This window comes from Aedes aegypti, unplaced genomic scaffold, assembly GCF_002204515.2.
Source record: "Aedes aegypti strain LVP_AGWG unplaced genomic scaffold, AaegL5.0 Primary Assembly AGWG_AaegL5_hic_scaff_1346_PBJ_arrow, whole genome shotgun sequence".
In the NCBI taxonomy this organism is placed as follows: domain Eukaryota; kingdom Metazoa; phylum Arthropoda; class Insecta; order Diptera; family Culicidae; genus Aedes; species Aedes aegypti.
Window position 1 is genome coordinate 35,519 of NW_018734779.1, and position 20,499 is coordinate 56,017.

A 20,499-nucleotide genomic window follows, 5' to 3' on the forward strand; every position below is an offset into this window, starting at 1 on the left:
AAAACTCAAGTTCCTTAACACCCCAATTTGCATTTCCGCCAAAAATAAAACATGTTCATGATTATATCAGAAATCTGTCATAGGATCGTCTTCATTGTTATTGGCTTTTGATATACTCGCCGGGAGAATGGTACTGCTGTCTTCTGTCCAATTATTGACAATTTAGAATTTGCTCTAAATTTGAGTTAATCTTTTTTTTTTATCCCTTAATACCACATCTTACGGTACAATTTTCTCTCAAAACGTTCATTTGCTAATCATTTGACATAATATGATTTTTGTAGGCAATTTGATAGAAATGGTCGCTGAGACAAAAAATCTTCATTTCCGGTACATTTGACAGAATTGGTTTAAAATATAATATTTCTTTAATTTAATCAATAAACCTGTATCCAGATTAAAATGTATTGAAATTCAATTATTTGCGTTTAATTTTAAAGTTGATTATCTTGAGAAAACTTTTGATGGTTCCTGAAACTGTTCGGGAGGTGATGATGGTAAAATGGCGATATTCGTAACAAGTAATTTCGATAGAATAACATACGCAAAATTTGAAAAATTCAAAAGAAGCAATTTCAACTGGCATCTTTACAGGTCGTATAGTGTGAAAAATAGAAACATACAACGATCAATCTAAAACTTTGAGGATGTGTTATTCAATACTAAAAAAGTCAAGAAAAAAAATCTGAGAAGGAGTTCGCAAACAATTTTTTTGTTAATTTTTACCCAGCTATGGGCCACTGTGCAGAGCCAACACTGACAATCAACATATTGGCCTGCTATATTGTACAACACTGTTGGAACAACCTCGCTTTTCGTACACAGCATCAGCGTGGTGGTTCTGATGGTGGAAGTCCACGCGACGACTGGAAGGTTAATATATTAATGTATACACGTTAAATGTACACACGAGATAGTTAAAGCATCGTTTTAATTGCTTGAAACACAGTGTCCGTTCAATTTTGACACTTTGAGTAGCGTGTTCCACTCGCACTCACAGAAGTAGCGGCCGATGGGAAACAGTAAAGACCGTCCGTCAAGTCGAGCATAATACTAATATTTTGACGGTGTTCTTATTGGAGAACTTTTCGGTGAGGTTTTCAATTTCACCTGTACAGAGACACCCATGCGAACATCTTGCAGCGAAATCGTGAACCGCATGTACAGTTACAGTCACCTCACAGTTATGGATAGTACACAGATATGGATCAGAGTTGGATTAAAACGGGAATATCTCATCAAAAAAATTGCAATTTCGCAGAACACATTTTACCTACGTAAACCATAAATCTGTGCAGCATCGCAATCAATTATAATATGCTAAAGCATATATTTTCCGTCTGTAGGGAATAAAATGTCACCCGTATGCCCAGAAGCGTTGATTCATAACTGTGGGGCAGTAGAAACCATACCACAGTTATGAATCGAAGATAAGACTTCCGATACAAACGCCAAAACGTATGCTTTCAATAACACACCATTCGTTCACCTCGCAGATAAATTGCTGTAATAATGTGTTGATCCATAATATGAGTCGATTTGATCCAAAATAAGGATCCTCCTCTCCCACTGATCCACATCTGGAGGATGGACAACGTATGGAGTTTGTATCGAAATCGAAACTTTTTGATAAATTACCGCAAATTTTGAGATGTATTCTCAAAAACAATTATATTCTGCAGTGCCTGGGATGTACTTTTGTTTTTTACAACGTCACCACGTTTTTTAATCATATTTTGTTCTAAAAAGGGACCCTTTGTTGATCCATAACGGTGGGGTGACTGTACCCCACAGATATGAATCAACTAAAGATAATGCTTTGCAAGCAACATTTGGCAAATATTTCGATGGCATTGAATGCAATGTCTGAAGCAGCAGATTATGAAAACCGAACTTACAGTCACTCTGCAGTTATGGATCAACTAAGAGTCTTTTTTCAGAACAAAATATGATTAAAAATCATAGTGACTCTGTACAAACCAAAATTACCTCCCTTTCACTGAAGAATGTACCGTGCAATCTCGCTAATTTGAACAGTACCTCATGCAAACCATCGCGGTTCATTTTTAATTTGAACATCTAGTCACCCTAGAAACGTGTTTCTGGTAACCTCTTTCACTGTTTTGTTTTGATTCTGCGTTCCGTTCCACAGCATTCCATTTCACTTTACTCTGTTCCATTAGCTGAATGACGTTTAAACCATTTTTAATCTGAACGATGTGCAAATTAGCGGGGTACAGATTAAAAAGTGTTCAGATTAAATGTGGTCAAACCAACGGGGGTACCCGGTAGTTGTTTTCATGAATACACTTGAAATTTCAAAATTAATTGCGGAAAAGTGTCGATTTCAAGACAATTTTAATCTGAAATGGGGCTCTCTGTCAGAGATGCATTTGATCGTGTTCTGTTCATGTTCTGTTCAAAGCTTGTGTTCACGAGAGCCGTGTTCATGTTCAAACAAATCCCGATGTTTGATCACAGCACACTGTTCATCTCTGGGCAACCGTTACCGTCATTCAGTGTTATACTTCTTCATCTTCTTGGCATTAACGTCCTCACTGGGACAGAGCCTGCTTCTCAGCTTAGTGTTCTTATGAGCAATTCCACAGTTATTAACTGAGAGCTTTCTTTGCCAAAGTTGCCATTTTCACATTCGTATATCGTGTGACAGGTACGATTATACTCTATGCCCAGGGAAGTCAAGGAAATTTCCATTACGAAAAGATCCTAAAACGACCGGGAATCGGACGCAGCCTTTTTCAAAACCGCCTGCGTAAAGATGGTTACCGCTGGTGGGTAAACCTTTAACGTGTTCGATAAACCTGGACACGGTGCCCCGACTGACCGTTATTATGCAAGAAAATTGTCCATCAAGTCACGACTCCCTGATCTCGTGCCCTATTTAGAGATCAGGGAGTCGTGAGTTCGATTCTCACTTAGAAGACGTGTAAATTTTTCGCAAATCTTCACATCAATTTGTCCATTTAATCCAATTGCAAATTATATGTAATCTTTAGCTTTTCGGTAGTTGTTAAACTTCCACTCGGCTGGTTAGCCGTAAACCACGATTCATAATTAAAAACATGCACTCCGGTAAGTCAAACCAGTTGCAAACATTTCTAATTATAACAACGGTATCTACATATTTTATACTTATTAAGAACAGTTTGATCAGCTTTTTGAGCGTTTTTCTAGGTTTTTTTCCAGTGCTTTTACGTAATTTAAACTATATTAGTTTATATTGGAAGTTTGAGTCAATAACTTCAAATCAAGATTTCTTGAGATTACTCCTAGGGATTTTTTTTTTAAATTGGCTCAGAGGTGCAGAATAATATAAGGAATCGAGCCCTGTACTCAGATTTGATGGACATATTTTTTTTGCATAATAACGGTCTGTCGGGGACCGTGCTGGAATATCCGATAGGCCTATTCACATGACGTTTCAAAACAGCTGATCGGGAAGCTCTTTGACAGTTCTTCTATGAAAATGACAGCCTCGTGTATGCACCGGTCTTCTACCGATGTAAACAAATGCATAGACGGACCTGTCACATGAAAAGGCCTATAGGGAAAGTGGTGACAAAATGAGCAGGGCTGGTACAATGGACACCGTGCCTTTTACCACGAAATAAACAGATGATGAAATAGGCTCAAACATGGCGATGGCACAAATCTCCCAAATGGCGGGGAAAGTGCCTTTCAAATTTTGGGAGGATACTCAGAATTTGATCTAGAATCGAATGAGCGGTGTGGAGCAATATTACCGACTTTCCAGATCTTAGAATGAGTACATACTTATCAAACTATAAACGAATGTGATATAGAGTCGCCTTACTAGTGATTTTTAGTATTTGTTGTTTGTAAATTTTATAAAAAAAAATTCTTACAGATCGAGAAATTTTTTTTCTCTAATTGAATGTGGATTTGACCGCAAAAGTGAAGTGAAGTGTTAAAATTCTATCAGTGGTTTTTCTCAAACATACTCTAATAATTCCTCCATAAATTTATGAAAAGTGTTGTATTTGAAATGTCACAATTTTTAGTAAAAAATGAGTATACAAAGTTTAAAGAATGTTTTTGGAAAAATACGTACGAAGTAAGAATAACTCTTCGCTTTTCGAATGCGGCTTAGAGAGTTTCAATTGGACGTGTAATCAGCGAGATATGGACTGAACACTTTTGCATGTTTTAAGGGGGTGAACCCAAACTTATGCACGGGAGTGTATGTTATTAGTCATTAGAAAGTTAAATAGCTCGTCTTCTTTACCAATCAAAGAATTTCAATTCAAAATATTTGAAAATATTTGGATCCATTAAAATAAACCTAATCCAATAACCAGGGTTCTGAATTTTCGTATCAATGATGCGAAATCTACGATTTTTCGCACGTAAGGAGAATGCTTTTTTCGCCTCCTCACGTGAACATCTTTTATCGCTCACACTAATTTTCCCTGGAGCTACGATGGAAGATAACCGAAAATCACTCCACTCTGTGGATAATTTGTTTTCACTCCATCATATTTTTCGCTCACCAACTGCTCCCGAGAATTATCACTATGTGGATAAACAAAAACTAGTGCCGGCGACGGGATTCGAACCTAGAACATTGCTAAAAACAACCGCGATACGCGCACGCTAATCATGCTACCACACCAACTTTACGAACGGAGTGGTTAATTTGGTGCATAAAAGCAACTGCTGCTCGTGGCGATGGATACAGGAAAAATTCTCCATGGATCGGAGAAAGAGAAAACAAACTTCTCACAGCTGAAATGTGCAACTATCTATTTTCGCTTAGTTTTGTGGACGGATAAAATCGCAAGGCAGCTGATCGCTGAAAATTGCTGTGAGGGATAAATCCATTATCGTGAGAGTGAGTGAGAATTCGGAAGCCTGATCATTTGATTCAATTGTTCAGTTGAAAAATCAAAATCAGAGGGAGGTATGTTACTTGAAGCAAGTACATTTCCTGGTGATTTTCAGTTGATGAAGAGACGGAATACCTGTGGTGGCATAAGCATGAGTGTTTCCATTTAATTTGAAACAATTCAAACGGTTACTCGTAGAAAGATAATTTGAAAAGGAGGAACAAAAATTACCTGCGAATACTTTGGCATAGGTATTTCCATTCGATATCAAAAGATTCGAACGGTTACCAGACGGAAGAAAATACGCTTGTGAATAAGCATGATTATAATTTACCTGATGGGTATGATTATTAAGCAAGCGTAACAGACAATGAGAATTGCTGGATATTTTACATGAGGAATTCTGGCTACGAAGTACGATGCCGTTCATCTGCCTGGTAGGAACCTCAAAGATTCGTTTGCGCGAAGGCCAATCCCAAAAAATAGACATAGAGTTGCCCCCGCAATTCGCGCATACAAACTTTTTGGTATCTTCCTCTTAGAGGACAGATGTCCTTAGCGTCACAAATCATACATTTAGCATCTATGCGGCAATGTTTGGTAGCATGCATGGTAGCATGGTAGCACCGACGGCACTGAGTTGGGTTCTGAAAATACCCTCCAGGTTTCTGGAAATGTTCCCATGTCACCCGGGCATCGAACATAAGTCTTGCTTTTACTAAAGTTTCAATATTATTTGGATAACTTTTGTTAAAGTGATTTAAATAATATTCTTGAGAAAGCCCTTCTCGACAAATGCAAGGTTTTGTTCTCTTTTTCATAATGATTACTTTTATTGGGGGAAATCCAAGTAAATTATTTATTCCATTTTGCTTATCTTCATGTGACTTATAGTCACGAAGAGACGACCTTGAACAAACGTTTAGTTTTGTCGTCATAAGTAAAAAATGTGCTTCTTTTATTCAAGATGTTTGAAAAGAAGTTCGCGAGCTTCCGGCAAAACGTGGCGGTCTAAATTCTTTGCGATATGGAAGGAAACGTTGATTCCGCTAATGGAGTTCAAGATCTCTTGCCTGAATCTCCCAAATTGGGAACAACGGACCATAATAATTCATAATTTCTCCAAAAATGTCTCAAGTAATATCTACTGAAATTCAAGCGCCCGTAGTTTTTCCAGAGATTATAAAATTTGGCAAATAATTCGTTACTTTCATGAAAAATATCTCTTCATGCTAAAAACTCGGAAACCGAAGCACCGTCACCGCCTTTGAACATATCAAAACCATTCGACACTTCACCCTTGTATTGGTGTTTTCAATTGTGAACCTCAACTAGTAAATCTACGGAACACCAACAGCTCGATGTTGTTTGGGGCAAAAAGCTTCCATACCACACCACCATCATGATGCTCCTTGCCGGAGCGATCTTGTTAGTCACTTAACCAGCCCCAATATAGTGATTTGATTCTGGTCTTGCTCTGTGCGCCCAGTTCGCCTGGAACCGACCGGGTGAATTGGATCGGCAGCAAACTCAATGAACACGTAGTTCTACTAGACTCACCCACCTACCCTACATATCGGACCCCTGGAAGGAAGGAGGCCGCAATGTAGGTCTTCCATGGTTCACCCCCACCTCCTTCTGCATAGGGGTTAATCGGTTTCTTGGATGCAGCTCCGTTTCACAGTGCTTCCTGAGAACTAAATTCGTGATTGAAATTATTTTATCCCCGAAAAGTTGATTTTAACGTTTTCAATGTTTTCAGAGAAGTTGTTGGGGATGTAGAAGCTCTTCTCAAGGAAGTATTATTTTGTAAATAAAAGAACCCGAATTTAGTACTATACCATTTGATTTCACTTGAGTTTGTATCCTTTGACAAATACGCATATTTTGACCTCAACTGTAAGACTGTTGTAAAGATTTTGGGTTATTTTTCAGAATTGTTTGAATCGATAAAATACGCAGGTTTTTCTTCCAGAAGACATCAATAATATATCGTTTATTGATATGCTTAAAAATCAATTATTTCACTAACAATTTTCTTACATTTAAAGCAAAATTTTCAGTTTGAATTGGAAAGAGTAACTCAATAGCTATCGAATTTGTCGAAATTCAAGCTAGGGTTTGCTTTTCTACGTTTAGATATTTGTCACATGTTAGTTTTAGATACTATTTTTGAGAGCTTGAAGAATAAAAGACGACAAAAACTGAACGTTTGTTCAAGGTCGCCTTGAAAGGTCTCTCAAGTGACTATAAGTCACCTGAAGAGATCAAAAATGGAATAAATGATTTACTTGGATTATCATTGTGAAAAAGAGAACCCAATATGGTATTCTTTGGCTTTCTCAAGAATATTTTTCAGTTCACTTTTACAAAATTCTAAATAATATTAAAGCTTTAGAAAAAGCAAAACTAATGTTCGATGTCCGTGTGACATGGGAACATTTCCAGAAACCTGGAGAAAATCTCCAGAACCCCACTCAGGACCGTCAGTGCCAAAAGTGGGGTCATGGTACCAAACATTGCCTCACAGACAAACAGACGTAACATTTAGAACAAATTTTGATGAAAATCATAGTCGCGGGAACATATACGCCCAATGCTAATATCGGTGTGTTTGGCCGATGGACCAACAGGTGGCGGTAGTGTGTAAACGTCAAACACGAACAAAAACGAGGCGAGCGCTGCGGGTGGTGGATTGGCCACCTACCATGTATTTAAATTGACTGTTTAAAAGATGGTTGATGGACATTGATGAGAGTGTGACGTCTGTTTGTCTGTGACTGCGTCATGAATGCATGATTTGCGGAGGTGCTTAAAGGAGATACCAAAAAGTCTGTATGTGCCAATTGCGGGGGCAACCATAAGTCTAACTTTTGGGATTGCCCTTCGCGCAAACGATTTGTTGAGGCTTATATCTAGCATATGAACGGACACATGGCTTTGTGGGCTTCGTGGCCGTGCGGTTAGTGTTACCAAGCATTTAGACGCATCGAGTGTGGGTTCGATTCCCGCTTCAGTCCGGAAAACTTTTCGTCAGAAACGTATTTCGACTGTGCCACTGGGCGTTGCATGCTAGTCCGTTGTCTAGTGTGGTGCTTCCTTCAAAGGGCAAATCGTCCCACTGGAAGCATTGACGTGTCGGTGTCTTTTTAAACATATTTCGTAGCCAGGATTTCTCAGGCAGAATCTCCAACAATTCACAATTTTCAGTTAACGATCGCTTGCTCAAGAATCATACCCATCAGGTAAAGCTAATTTTCTTCCGTCGGATAACCGTACGAATCTTTTAATTTCGAACGGATTTACTCAAGTAAAAATCCTATGCCAATATTGTCGCAGGTATTTAATTTCTTCTTCAAATAGAGCGATATTCAAAACTGAAAAGGCAATAATAGATGGTTATTTTCCAGTGGTAGCAAAACCGAAATCCTGAAGCAAATGAAACACAACACAAAAAGCTATGTATTCACATTATGCTTGATTTATAATCACTATTATTTCGATCCAGTTTCCTAATTACTTGGAATTCGCGTTTTTCATTATTTCTCATACGTTTTGATAGTTCTCGACTACCATTCTTCCATGCGCTTGTGTTGGAAGTTTGAGAAATTTGAGAACCGTGTGTAGCGCGATCAGTGAGTGGAATACAAACATCAGTGTCGCCGCTCGGCAGGCCTGTGAAAGAAACTCAATGTTCGGAAGGTTCTTGCCTGTACTTTTTGCCGCTGACGCCAACTGTTAGCATTTAACACTTCAGTCGTCGCGCTGTTGTATTTTGTACAACACTGGTGAAAAAAGCTCGCGTTTCGCTCACGACAGCAGCGTGGTTGTTTTGAAGGTGACGAATCGCGCGACAACTGGAAGGATAAGAGCGAAGTAAACAGTCTTTCCCCTATGGACCATTTTTTTTTTCTTTCTTTCTTTATTAACGAGATTTTTAGCCCTGGGCCAGTGAATCTATTGTCACCCAACACGGAGCAACAAATACGTTGTCATCTCCTATTCTTGTTGCAACAATTTTATTCCGCAACATCAGTTTATCACCACTTGAACAGAATATGACAATGATCGCTCACCACGTGTGCAGCGATTTTCTGGGCTTCGCATTTTAATTTTCGAGAACTTTCTTCGTGTTGGTAAGCATTGACACATTATCGAACAGCATCCGTAAAACAAATTTGGGTCTGATAACACTATACTGAATTAATCGCGAGTTGAAAGTGTAGCAACAATGTTGCGACCTGTGATTGTCATGACAGTTTTGCTTTTGATTGTATCCCTATCCGCAAAAGTTGGGTCACATGGTTGTGAGCGAGCTTGCTTTGCTGTTTGTTTTTCGTTTGTTTAGATGACAATTTGATTCACTGTCCTGGGCTAGTTCATCTCGGGACCAACGGCTTTACTTCTCTTCCGAAGGAAGTCGTCACTACAACTTTTTTGTCAATGACTATCACGGGGATGGGATTCGATCCCAGGTCCTCGGCGTGAGAGGCGTGTGTTCTAACCACTACACCAGGTCCGTCCCCTATGGAGTGTTCGGAGGTCAATAGAAGTGAAAACATCAACGATAATTAAAATTTTTGAAAACCGCGTTTGAAAAATAAAAGTGAAGTAATTTTAAGCTCGGAGGTCTTGAGGTTTTTAAGTGAGGTGAATATCGTTATGATATGATGTCAAATCTGATAATTTGGTTACCATAATTTAAATCCTTTTCAAGAAATGCAATGATGGCTTTTTTTGTTTAGCCCAAGTAAGGGAGGCCGGGACAAGATGAGCACCCCTCAATTTTGAAACTGATTGAATAGTGTTTATCAAAATATTGTTATACACGGTTGACACCGAATTGAGATTCATCCAATTACTATCCTTGAGAAAAGTTATTAAAAAATGTATACATTTGAATATGAGTAAATTATCATCAACTTATGAAAACATAGATTTTTCCTGTAAAAATAAGTAAAATAGGACTTTTGTCGTCTAACAATATTTTGACCAAATTTCTGATTCGCGCCAACATTTCAAACCTTTTGAAGAGTCTTTTAGCTTATGAGGAAAAAAATCAGCAAAAATTACTGCACTTTACTGCCGTGAATCGCAAGTCAGTCCCTTGTGTAAAAAGTAGGCATTGAGAAAATGGCGTGTGAAGTTTCCAAACTCGATTTCCATACGAATATTGAAAAAACTTCAAAAGATTAGAACGTATTAAAATCTCAATGAATCTTTCACAATTTGCTTTTCAACACGATAACTTTCTGAAAAAAAATATAAAGATGATCGAAAAACGGTTCATTTTTGAGTTACACGGTGCGGAAATCTGTATTGGGACTGATATGCGGTTACTTTTCATTATGGGACAATTGGTCGGTGTTAAGTCAGAGTGGACCAAGTGACATTTTTCATTGTTAGAGAAAAATGGGTTTAAAGTGTACCGCTTTGTAAATTTTGAACTCGTTTAAATTTTGGCTCAATATTTAATGCCTGCATGGTTAAACTGTGTGCATATCTCTAAGATAACAATATTATCAGGACCCTTCGGCACCAGTATCGTAAATTCTTCAATAATCCATATCGTCAATACCGAAATCGATGGCATTACGTTAGCTTGAAAATTAAGGTTTTGTAGGGTCAGGGCATTGAAGACCAGAAATATTCAAATTTGTGTTCAGTCAGAGTGGACCAAGTGAAAATCTTGAGTACCGACCAAAATATACTGGTCCAATAAGCGGGTTCTACCACATTCCATACATACACCATAGAACTACCATAAACTTCTATCGGACTTTGAAATTGACTCAAAAAAATGCAATAATCAATTAGTTTATTGCTTTTCAACATTTGGTCCGGCCTGTCTGCACATAAATTGTTGCAATTTCTGACTACCCATCCAAATATGGTAAATGGTCAAAAATCAAAATCAAATGCATCGAATTGAGTAATATTCAAAAATTTCTATTGATATATAAATAGAAGAATCATTCGATGTCGAAAAGTCTGACAAATCTCTTGAAATGTTTTTCATTTCCTCGCATTCCTCGCATTTTCGCAGTTATGGTAATAATCACTTGGTCCACTCTGCCTCCACACTTTTATCGATTTTTATTGATCATCCAAAGTAAATTTGTTACATATCTCTAGCAGTTTACACCATTAATCAAATCTGATCAAAGTGGAACGGATGTAAGGTAATTCGCATTAATGAGAGAATATTCCAATTTCCCCAAGTTTTGTACTTGGTCCCCTCTGACTTACGCCGATCAATTTGACTTGCTGTTTTTCCTACTTTTTTCCGACCAAATCTTACTATCTCATTAGGGCAGCTAAAAGAGCATTGGAAGATATGTTGAAAACTGAACTCACCTCAATTTTGATGAAAATGCAGATGGGACTGACTTGCGATTCACGGCAGTTTATTTGATTTAAGTAATTTTTACAAGTCGGGGTATGGATATGAGATTTTTTTTTTCGAAATCATTCAAATACGCTTAGCAATGCTTGGACTAGATGCTTAAGCTTTATTACATCTGTTGGTTAGCTTGTATTCATGAAATTGAGCTGTTATACAGTCCTTTCTCATCGTTTCCTTCCATTTTAGTAAAACAAAATAGATAATGCGTTCAAATCTACAAATTGTGAAATGATTCAAGACATTTCTGCTCAAACAGAAAGTGCTCTTCTTGCTCCGTAGGGGTACTCAACTTGCCCCGCATCTTATTTAAGCCAACTGAAAAACTTCTTTTTCGTTTAATCATTTTATTCAATGAAATACTTATTTTACAAAGCTGCTATGTTTATGGATGATAGAAAACATGTTATACAGTTAACTCTCCCTTGCTCGATATTGAAGGGACCATCGAGTTAGGGAGGTATCGAGATACAGAATACATATTTTTCAAATTTTAAACATTTAATTATTTTGACAAAACACATTCAAAAAAGTAATTTAAATGTGAAATATAATACAATTTTACCACATTTACCTATGTGAAACTTTTTTACCGGTCGGCAATAAAAGAAAATTTTATCACCCAGGACTAGGCAGTAAACCTCAATTTTACTATCAATTTAGTCATAATATTCAAATTCTTGAATTTTTTTAACAGTTGGAGGACATTTGGAACTTTTCATGAAAATATCGAGTTAGAGAGGTAAATTCACTTGGGAAACTGGAACAGATAGCATCGAGTTAGGGAACATCGAGTTAGAGAGGTATCGACTTACAGAGGTATTAAAGCATGCTAAATTGAAGGGACCGCGCATTCCATCGAGTTAGGGGAAATATCGAGGTACAGAATATCGACTAAGGGAGAGATGACTGTATAAACGGTTCCATGTCATTTTAAATAAAAAATGATGGCACACTCAGCAAAAATCGGTCTATCTTTCAGGCTCATTTTGCCCCGCCCTACCCTATTTCGTATGATGTTCATATTACCACCAACAGCAGTTCATTTTACTCACATAGTGCAAGTACAAGGACCATTAACATCTCTTTTTGCTAACGATGAAAATATCTGCAAATTTAGCTATCTTTGTCTGAACACGTGTTGCTGCGTTAGATAACATCTCTACGTTGTGCGAAAAACTAGACAAAATCATCGTTTTTCTATTAGAAACAAGATGATATCCTTAGAGAGTTCATTTTACCATCCCTTCTCTTTCTTTTGAGTTTACTTTTTAAGTAAAATGCAAAGTTTTGGTTGCTTAGGATGCCTTTATTTTTCAACAATATGAAACTGCACCAACTTCAAATTTTTCCACTACTTTTTCGAGCAAAGTGTATTTACTTTTATATGCATAGTATAAATTAAAACATAAGTGTTACGATCAAAAAAGGTGTTGGTTCGACAATCCACATGGGGCAGTTACGCTTTTATGGTGATCAGAAATTTCGGCGCGAGTTCTGGGCATCCGGAGAGACCTCAATACCTTCGGAGAGACTGCTAGAATTTATAAAGAAATTTTCAAAATTTGAGCAGAATACGAATTTTTCGATTCGGGAAGCCACTCTTAGAAATTTGGTTGGATTCTTCAATTCCGATAGAAGTTTTGGAATTCCAAAGAGAATCCTGTCATTTACCCTCTAGTGGAATTCTGGAATTATGGGAGAAATCCTGGGTTTCAATGTGTTATTGCAATCTGCGATTTCAGTGGAAATTCCAATAGAAGTTTTTGTTTTATGGTGCGTATTTTGAGATTTATGTGGGAATGCTGGAAGTTTAATTTATGATTCCGCATTACGCATGAAACAACAACAACCAATAAAATTATCAAGAAAATTTCATGGGAAAATATTATTATGTTCAGATACAAGCAATTTGAATCCTAGCCCCGTAGGTAGGAAGGGTCTCAACATCCCGAAAAACTTCTCTGATGACCTCTGAAACCAACTTTTCGGGAGTAAAGCAATTTCGATCGCAAATTCATACCTTAGGAAACACAGAGCATCCATAGTGTGTGGGGGTCCGTCCACAACCGACCGGTATAAACGAAAGAATTACAGTGACCCCACGCAGTTGAATCACCCACAATTTATGAATCAGCTGATTTCAAAAGACAAAATTATTATCAAATTTGTCACAAAACATCACAGAGTTATTTTTACACATAGTTTCTTATCAGTAAAAATAATTCTGTGATGTTTTGTGACAAGTTTGATAATAATTTTGTCTTTTGAAATCAGCTGATTCATAAATTGTGGGTGATTCAACTGCGTGGGGTGACTGTTTGTTCCTGCAGGGCTTAGCAGCGGCAATTCTCACGACGACAATCCGGCATAAGCGTCCCGCCCGGAGTGCACGGCGAGTAGACGATTATTCAATCAGCTGGTATTTTTCTCTTTCTTTTTTTTTCGCAGAAGTTCAGCCAGTGATCCGATCCGGAGTGTTGGGCTGGTGGTGTACGGACAGAAAACCGTGTGGAATCGCGGCTCAAGAGGGTCCGACGTGAAGAAACAGTGAAACGGCAAACAACTAGTCTTTTTCTTATTTTTTTTCCTTTCTTTTGTGTGTGAGAATTGAAAGTGGATCAAAAGTAGCTCCCCAGAGCCAGCAATCAAAAGCTCTAGTGTGGCCATTATAGTGCAGTGCGGTAGCCAGCAGCTGTTAAAAGCTGGTGAAAGAAGGTGGTGGTGTGCGTCAAAAGCGAAGCGAATATCGACTGCCCCCCGGAGAGAAATTGGTGTGAGCGAGAGAGGGGCCTCTGTGATCCCCCGCCAGGTCGGTATTGAGGATCGGCAACGTGCAATTTTTAGTGGAATTAATGGTTGCCGGGAAATCGATGATCCAAACCGCCCCGGTCCGAAACTGACGGATAGCTTAGCTGGCCTAGCATAGATAGATAGAGAGAGGAAAACAAGCACCACACGCATCAAAAGGTGAGTTCACTTTTAATTGATTATTCGTAATAGACGCAGGCTTCTTACCGGTCGTGTGGTCATCTGAATTGGCTCCACATTCAATTTGGTTAGGGAAATCTTTAATTAAACACATTACTACCGTCTTATACTTATTCACTTATTGAATTTTACGCAGAAATCTTCATTTTTTGGTACTCTCAAAGGCTTTTGTTTATGCAACAAGCTGCAGAATGATGATTTGTACTGCACGAGTCGTACATTCATCTAACGACGTTTGACAAGTTGGATAATAACGAAGAGTGCTGCAAAACTCATCATTCTGCAACGTTTTCGTAGAAGACCAACTGCCATTTTTTTGCAATTTCTGAATATTGTTGTGTCTATCTACTACGCAACTCGAAATAGGCGCGTAATGAAAGGCGCGTAAAAATCATTACTATAATCGCACTGCATAATTTAGAGCAGGTAAGTCTATTAAGATGAGAAATTGTAAAAAAATAGTTCACGCAACAAGTTCCAGAATGATGATTTTTACAGCACGAGTCGTACATTTGTCCAACAAGGCTCGCCGAGTTGGATAATTACGACACGTGCTGTAAAAGTCGAGTTCTGAAACGAGTTGCGTATTATTTGCAATTTCGTAAAAGACCACGTAAAGCGTTGCATACATCATTACACCACTGATTTCAGTTGCGTAAGGACTATTACTGCACTGCATAATTCAGTGTAGGAAAATAGGCCGTTTCATGACAGATTGGCGTGATGAAAAACAGCCTATTACAATGAGAAATTGCAAAATAGTTATTTATGCAACTAGTTGCAAAATTATATTTGCTGAAAAAATCGAGTTTTGCAACGAGTTGCATACAACATTTTTTGCTGTTTCGAAAAATGCCGTTTCAGCTGGATGAACTCTAAAAGCACAAACAAACAATTCAAGAGAACCCATATGGGCATTAGCCTGGGACACGGTTATATGAAAAATCTGGACAAACATTTGAAAAGGGCCCAAGAGGTCTTGAGCCTTTTTTTAGAAACGTTGCTGTTGAGCCCTTCTTAGCCCGCCCACGCAAACTAACACCACTTTCAGAAAGATTGGCGTTAGCTCTTTCTGATAGTGGTATTGGTGAGCGTGATCGAGTTGAATTGGGCTCAACAGCATCTTGCAAAGCCAATGTTTACCAATGTCGATGTGCCCTTTTGAAATGTTTGCCCAGAAATTTAGATTTTCAGCTCGTTCGGAGAAACTATATTTTAGCGTCAGACGTTCAAAGTTTGTATGGGATTTACTATGGCAAAACTTACTTTGACAAAGAAAAACCGCCAGAGATCGCCCATTGTCTTCTATTAAAATTCTGAACACAGATCTTGACAGGTATTTTTACGATGAACAACATTGCCGAAGACCGCAAAGCAATCCGATGCTGGTGAAAAAAGTTATTAAGACAATACCTATCGAGATCTGTGTTCAGAATTTTTATAGAGGACAATGGGCGACCTCTGGCGATTTTTCTTTGTAAAAGTTAGTTTCCTTTAGTAAATCCCATACAAAACTTTGAACGGCTGGCGCTAAAATATAGTTTCTCCGGTCGAGGTAAAATTTTACACAGTTGTTATGGGACCCAAATGCAGTCCAAAAAGTGGACTGGAGCGAGAATCTAAATTTTGTCCCACACTAATGGGCATACAGCCATGCGTGAAACTACGCATTCAGTGAAGTGACTCGCCATGTAAATCAAATAGAATGTACCTTCAATCGAGTCGAGAATAGTCACCTCGCTGTACGACACCGACAATTCTCACCTCACGGCAATCGTAGAAGAAACTCAAGAATCTGATGCAATTGTGCTTATTCTGTGCGGCATGCAAGGCGAGATAAGTCGTTGAGATGTCGACTCGCTCCCATTTGATTAGTCGCCTCACGTCACCCGTGGTGAGAACGACTCGCCTCGACTCACGCGCCGCGCCGAATAAGCACACATGGCATGAGGAGACTGGGTTATTCGGTTGACGCCTACCAAAACAGTACTGAAAAGTGCTACTTTTCAGCACCGAAAAGAGTGATGAAAAGTAGCATTTTTCAGCACTGTTTGTGTCGGTAGGAAAAGTAAGCCGTTATGTTGATCAACTTCTTAATGAAAAGTTGATTGATTTACAACGGAATTGCAAAAAGTACATTTCAGAGTTGGTAGTGAGCTGGGAAATACCGATACGAAATTTCTGTACATCAAAAAGAGCCGAGATTCTGATGTCACGAACTGTTACTGTGAGTCGTGATCTCAAACTATGGACAAATATGATAAGAGCCCGTAATTGATCAAAACATATTTTTGTATTTTATCAAAGGTGATAAAATATCGAATGAGAATCATTTCATGCTTATTCAAAAGTAATATCACGAGAGCACCTCTTCTTGTGATTGAATACAAAGTATTAAAATTCGCTTCTTTTTACTTTTTCTAACAAAAATGATAATTAAATTCAATTATTATTATTCTAGTATTCTAGTGATTCTTTCTAAAATCACTTAATGAACTTCTCCAGGGATGCTACCTGCAATTTTTCAAGGGATGCTTAACCCATATAGGCCTGAGTGAAAGCAAAAATACTGAAACCCTCACCGCTCAACGAATTATTAACGGATTCAAATGATTTTTTGTCAGTTCACTGGCCCACATATCTAGAAGTGGCCAGAGGAACTCGGAAATATTTATGTGGCCGGAGTTATTCCGGTGGGTCACTGGTATCAGGTATCAGAAGGCCGGCTCCAGAGGCACGTTCCCCACCAGTTGGGCGATTTGTGCCATCGCCATATTTGAGCCTATTGCATCATCTACCCGAAAGGGAAAGGGAAGGGAAAGATGGGAGGAAAAATGAGTGGGGTCCCTTGAAGAGGGAAGTTCGCATAAGCGATATTAGAGCATGTAGCTCCATACCACAATGGGTTCGAACAGCGCCCTAAAAACGGCACTGCAAAACGCATAAGCGTAATAAGAGCCTTTAGCTTATTATCGTTTACTTGTGAGAATTACATCACACCCGCACAGCATGGTGAATGAAATCATTTGATTGATGAATTTCCTCGCATAGAACGATATTTTCTGAGTTCATCAGTGCATTTTGTTTTGTTCCGTATAAACGTACAAAGGATGTCGAATCAATCCGTAGCAGCTGTCAAATCAACTTTGTTATCATAAACTAAGGCGTACAAGGCTACAGATTAATTCATAATAAAATCTGCACACCCGTATGTCAATTTTCATCATATAAATAATACACATATATCGCCTCAACTATGATAAGCGTAAGTCCTTTTTGACGACATCTTATACGGAATCTTGCCACATATAAGCATCGTATAACGCAAAAGGTGATTTCGTTATATGTACCTTCTGGTTGTCTTCGCGGAGTCACAACTATCACACACAAATGAGTCAGCACGTTGAATATTTGCCATGTGATAGTTGAGTCGGCAGTGGCCTGTCAACGCTCTGACCAAGACACTGTAATTCTGCTTTGACACATTTGATAAATACTTCGCCACTCTTGGAGATGGCTCAGTAATGTACAATTTTGTTTGACGACACGACTCCAAACTATTCCAATATTGCTTGTGCTGAGTTGCCGCCCAAGAATTTATCTGAAGCTTCACCCAGCACTTCGAAATTGGAATAGCCGTCTCAGGGCCAATGAAGTCATGCGATGCAACCTTGAGTTTTAATTGACTTACGTTTGACTACATCGCTGATTATAGTCAACGACATCGGAAACTTTATGTGTTGACTGTTGATTTAATTTTTCCTCAGTCCCGTTGGTCAGTATTGCTAAAGGTCCTTTTTGACATGTTTATTAGTACTTGGACAAGTTGAATATTTTAAGTTCACTACTTTTGTCATGTTGGTCAATAATAATTTTGATCAGTTTGTTTAATACATCTGCTCATATTCAAATCTGGTCTTGTCTGTTTTCATTTAGATTCGTCGTAAATACATTTCTATGTGTTAGAAACTTTACTAGAAATAATAAAGAAATAGAAAGTCATTTTTTATTGTCCGGATCCACTTTTCGGTGACAAAATAAAGCTTCATCGCGCCTAAGCCTTATCTATTTATTATAATTTTGGGAGAATGAAGTTGTTGTAGCTTTATGATACCAACATAATAAATGTGTTTTTTTATTATGATTCTAATGAGAGAAGCATAACAAATTAATATTTGTGTCACATTCTACTCGATGGATCCTTAGTCATTCTCCTCATTAGTCAATATTGTAACCATTTAAAGAAAATCTAACCTATCTGCATCAAAGCGTGGCTACGGCTTCTGTTACCCCGATGCTTGGTAACAGGATAACCGTTGGATCACATCCGTAAGATTGATGCATCTATGCCAGATGGTTGATGACGCGGCATTAAACAAATTTTTTCTGATGTGATACCACCACGACTGGACATGTCTTTGGTTCCCATATAAGTGCTAATGGGGTAAACCCACCCATCGCGGCAAGATTGCACGTCCTAGGGGAGGGATTTCTGACGGAAATACATAGTTGCATTTATAAAACTCAAGTTCCTTAACACCCCAATTTGCATTTCCGCCAAAAATAAAACATGTTCATGATTATATCAGAAATCTGTCATAGGATCGTCTTCATTGTTATTGGCTTTTGATATACTCGCCGGGAGAATGGTACTGCTGTCTTCTGTCCAATTATTGACAATTTAGAATTTGCTCTAAATTTGAGTTAATCTTTTTTTTTTATCCCTTAATACCACATCTTACGGTACAATTTTCTCTCAAAACGTTCATTTGCTAATCATTTGACATAATATGATTTTTGTAGGCAATTTGATAGAAATGGTCGCTGAGACAAAAAATCTTCATTTCCGGTACATTTGACAGAATTGGTTTAAAATATAATATTTCTTTAATTTAATCAATAAACCTGTATCCAGATTAAAATGTATTGAAATTCAATTATTTGCGTTTAATTTTAAAGTTGATTATCTTGAGAAAACTTTTGATGGTTCCTGAAACTGTTCGGGAGGTGATGATGGTAAAATGGCGATATTCGTAACAAGTAATTTCGATAGAATAACATACGCAAAATTTGAAAAATTCAAAAGAAGCAATTTCAACTGGCATCTTTACAGGTCGTATAGTGTGAAAAATAGAAACATACAACGATCAATCTAAAACTTTGAGGATGTGTTATTCAATACTAAAAAAGTCAAGAAAAAAAATCTGAGAAGGAGTTCGCAAACAATTTTTTTGTTAATTTTTACCCAGCTATGGGCCACTGTGCAGAGCCAACACTGACAATCAACATATTGGCCTGCTATATTGTACAACACTGTTGGAACAACCTCGCTTTTCGTACACAGCATCAGCGTGGTGGTTCTGATGGTGGAAGTCCACGCGACGACTGGAAGGTTAATATATTAATGTATACACGTTAAATGTACACACGAGATAGTTAAAGCATCGTTTTAATTGCTTGAAACACAGTGTCCGTTCAATTTTGACACGTTTCGAAACCGTACGATTTAGGCATCACGGAAGTACATACAATAGATGGATAATGAGTCAGTTGAGTTTGATATAACTTTCTCGAAGTCTGAATAACCGATAATGGGGTTTTATCCAATATAATGATATTTAGTAAGGACTTATGGAGTTTTCGGCCCATTTCAAAATTCAAATGGATTAACCCAATCACAGGTATCGTTTTGTCTTAAATTACGAACACTCCGTTTTTGTATGGCGTATTTAGTATTTGGTTGAAATATTTTGTTGAAATATGTCATTAAATAACCAGGAAATGACAGTCAATTGCGACTCAAATGGAACATAGATACTCCTCAAGATACTCCTCTATCTCCCAGTGGTAATAGTTTTCATCCTGGTCCATTCATTTGCTTAGAAACAAGGAGCTACACACTCGGTTACCAATGGCTTTTAGGGCGGGATCAGAGGTTATGTGAGAATTGTCCCATGTTCCAAAATATGAAGCTGTGAAAAACGTGATTATAGATTTTTGCACTTTTATGCTCCGCATTGATAGAGATTATGATAAATTTGAAAAATTTCTTCACAATTTTATGAAGAAATGAGTATTCTTCAGAGTCGACAGTTGGTTTTAGCGAAAAAAAATATGAAGTTTGCTGTGAAATTAAAAATGGGACGGTTATGCCTAGAAATACCATGTTTTTGGGGAATTTCTACGCATAAGAGTCCCACTAACAAAATTATATCAGCGTATGTTATAATGATATAA

At 37.9% G+C, this 20,499-nt stretch overlaps 1 long non-coding RNA gene across 1 annotated transcript in view; it reads left to right on the forward strand.

Annotated features, from left to right (window-relative positions):
• Positions 1-14,241, forward strand: part of LOC110680420 — a 32,989-nt gene extending 18,748 nt beyond the window's left edge. The window contains exon 3 of the long non-coding RNA XR_002502872.1: positions 13,723-14,241. This is a non-coding gene — a long non-coding RNA (uncharacterized LOC110680420). The remainder of the gene's footprint in view (positions 1-13,722) is intronic.
• The last annotated feature ends 6,258 nt before the right edge of the window (positions 14,242-20,499 follow it).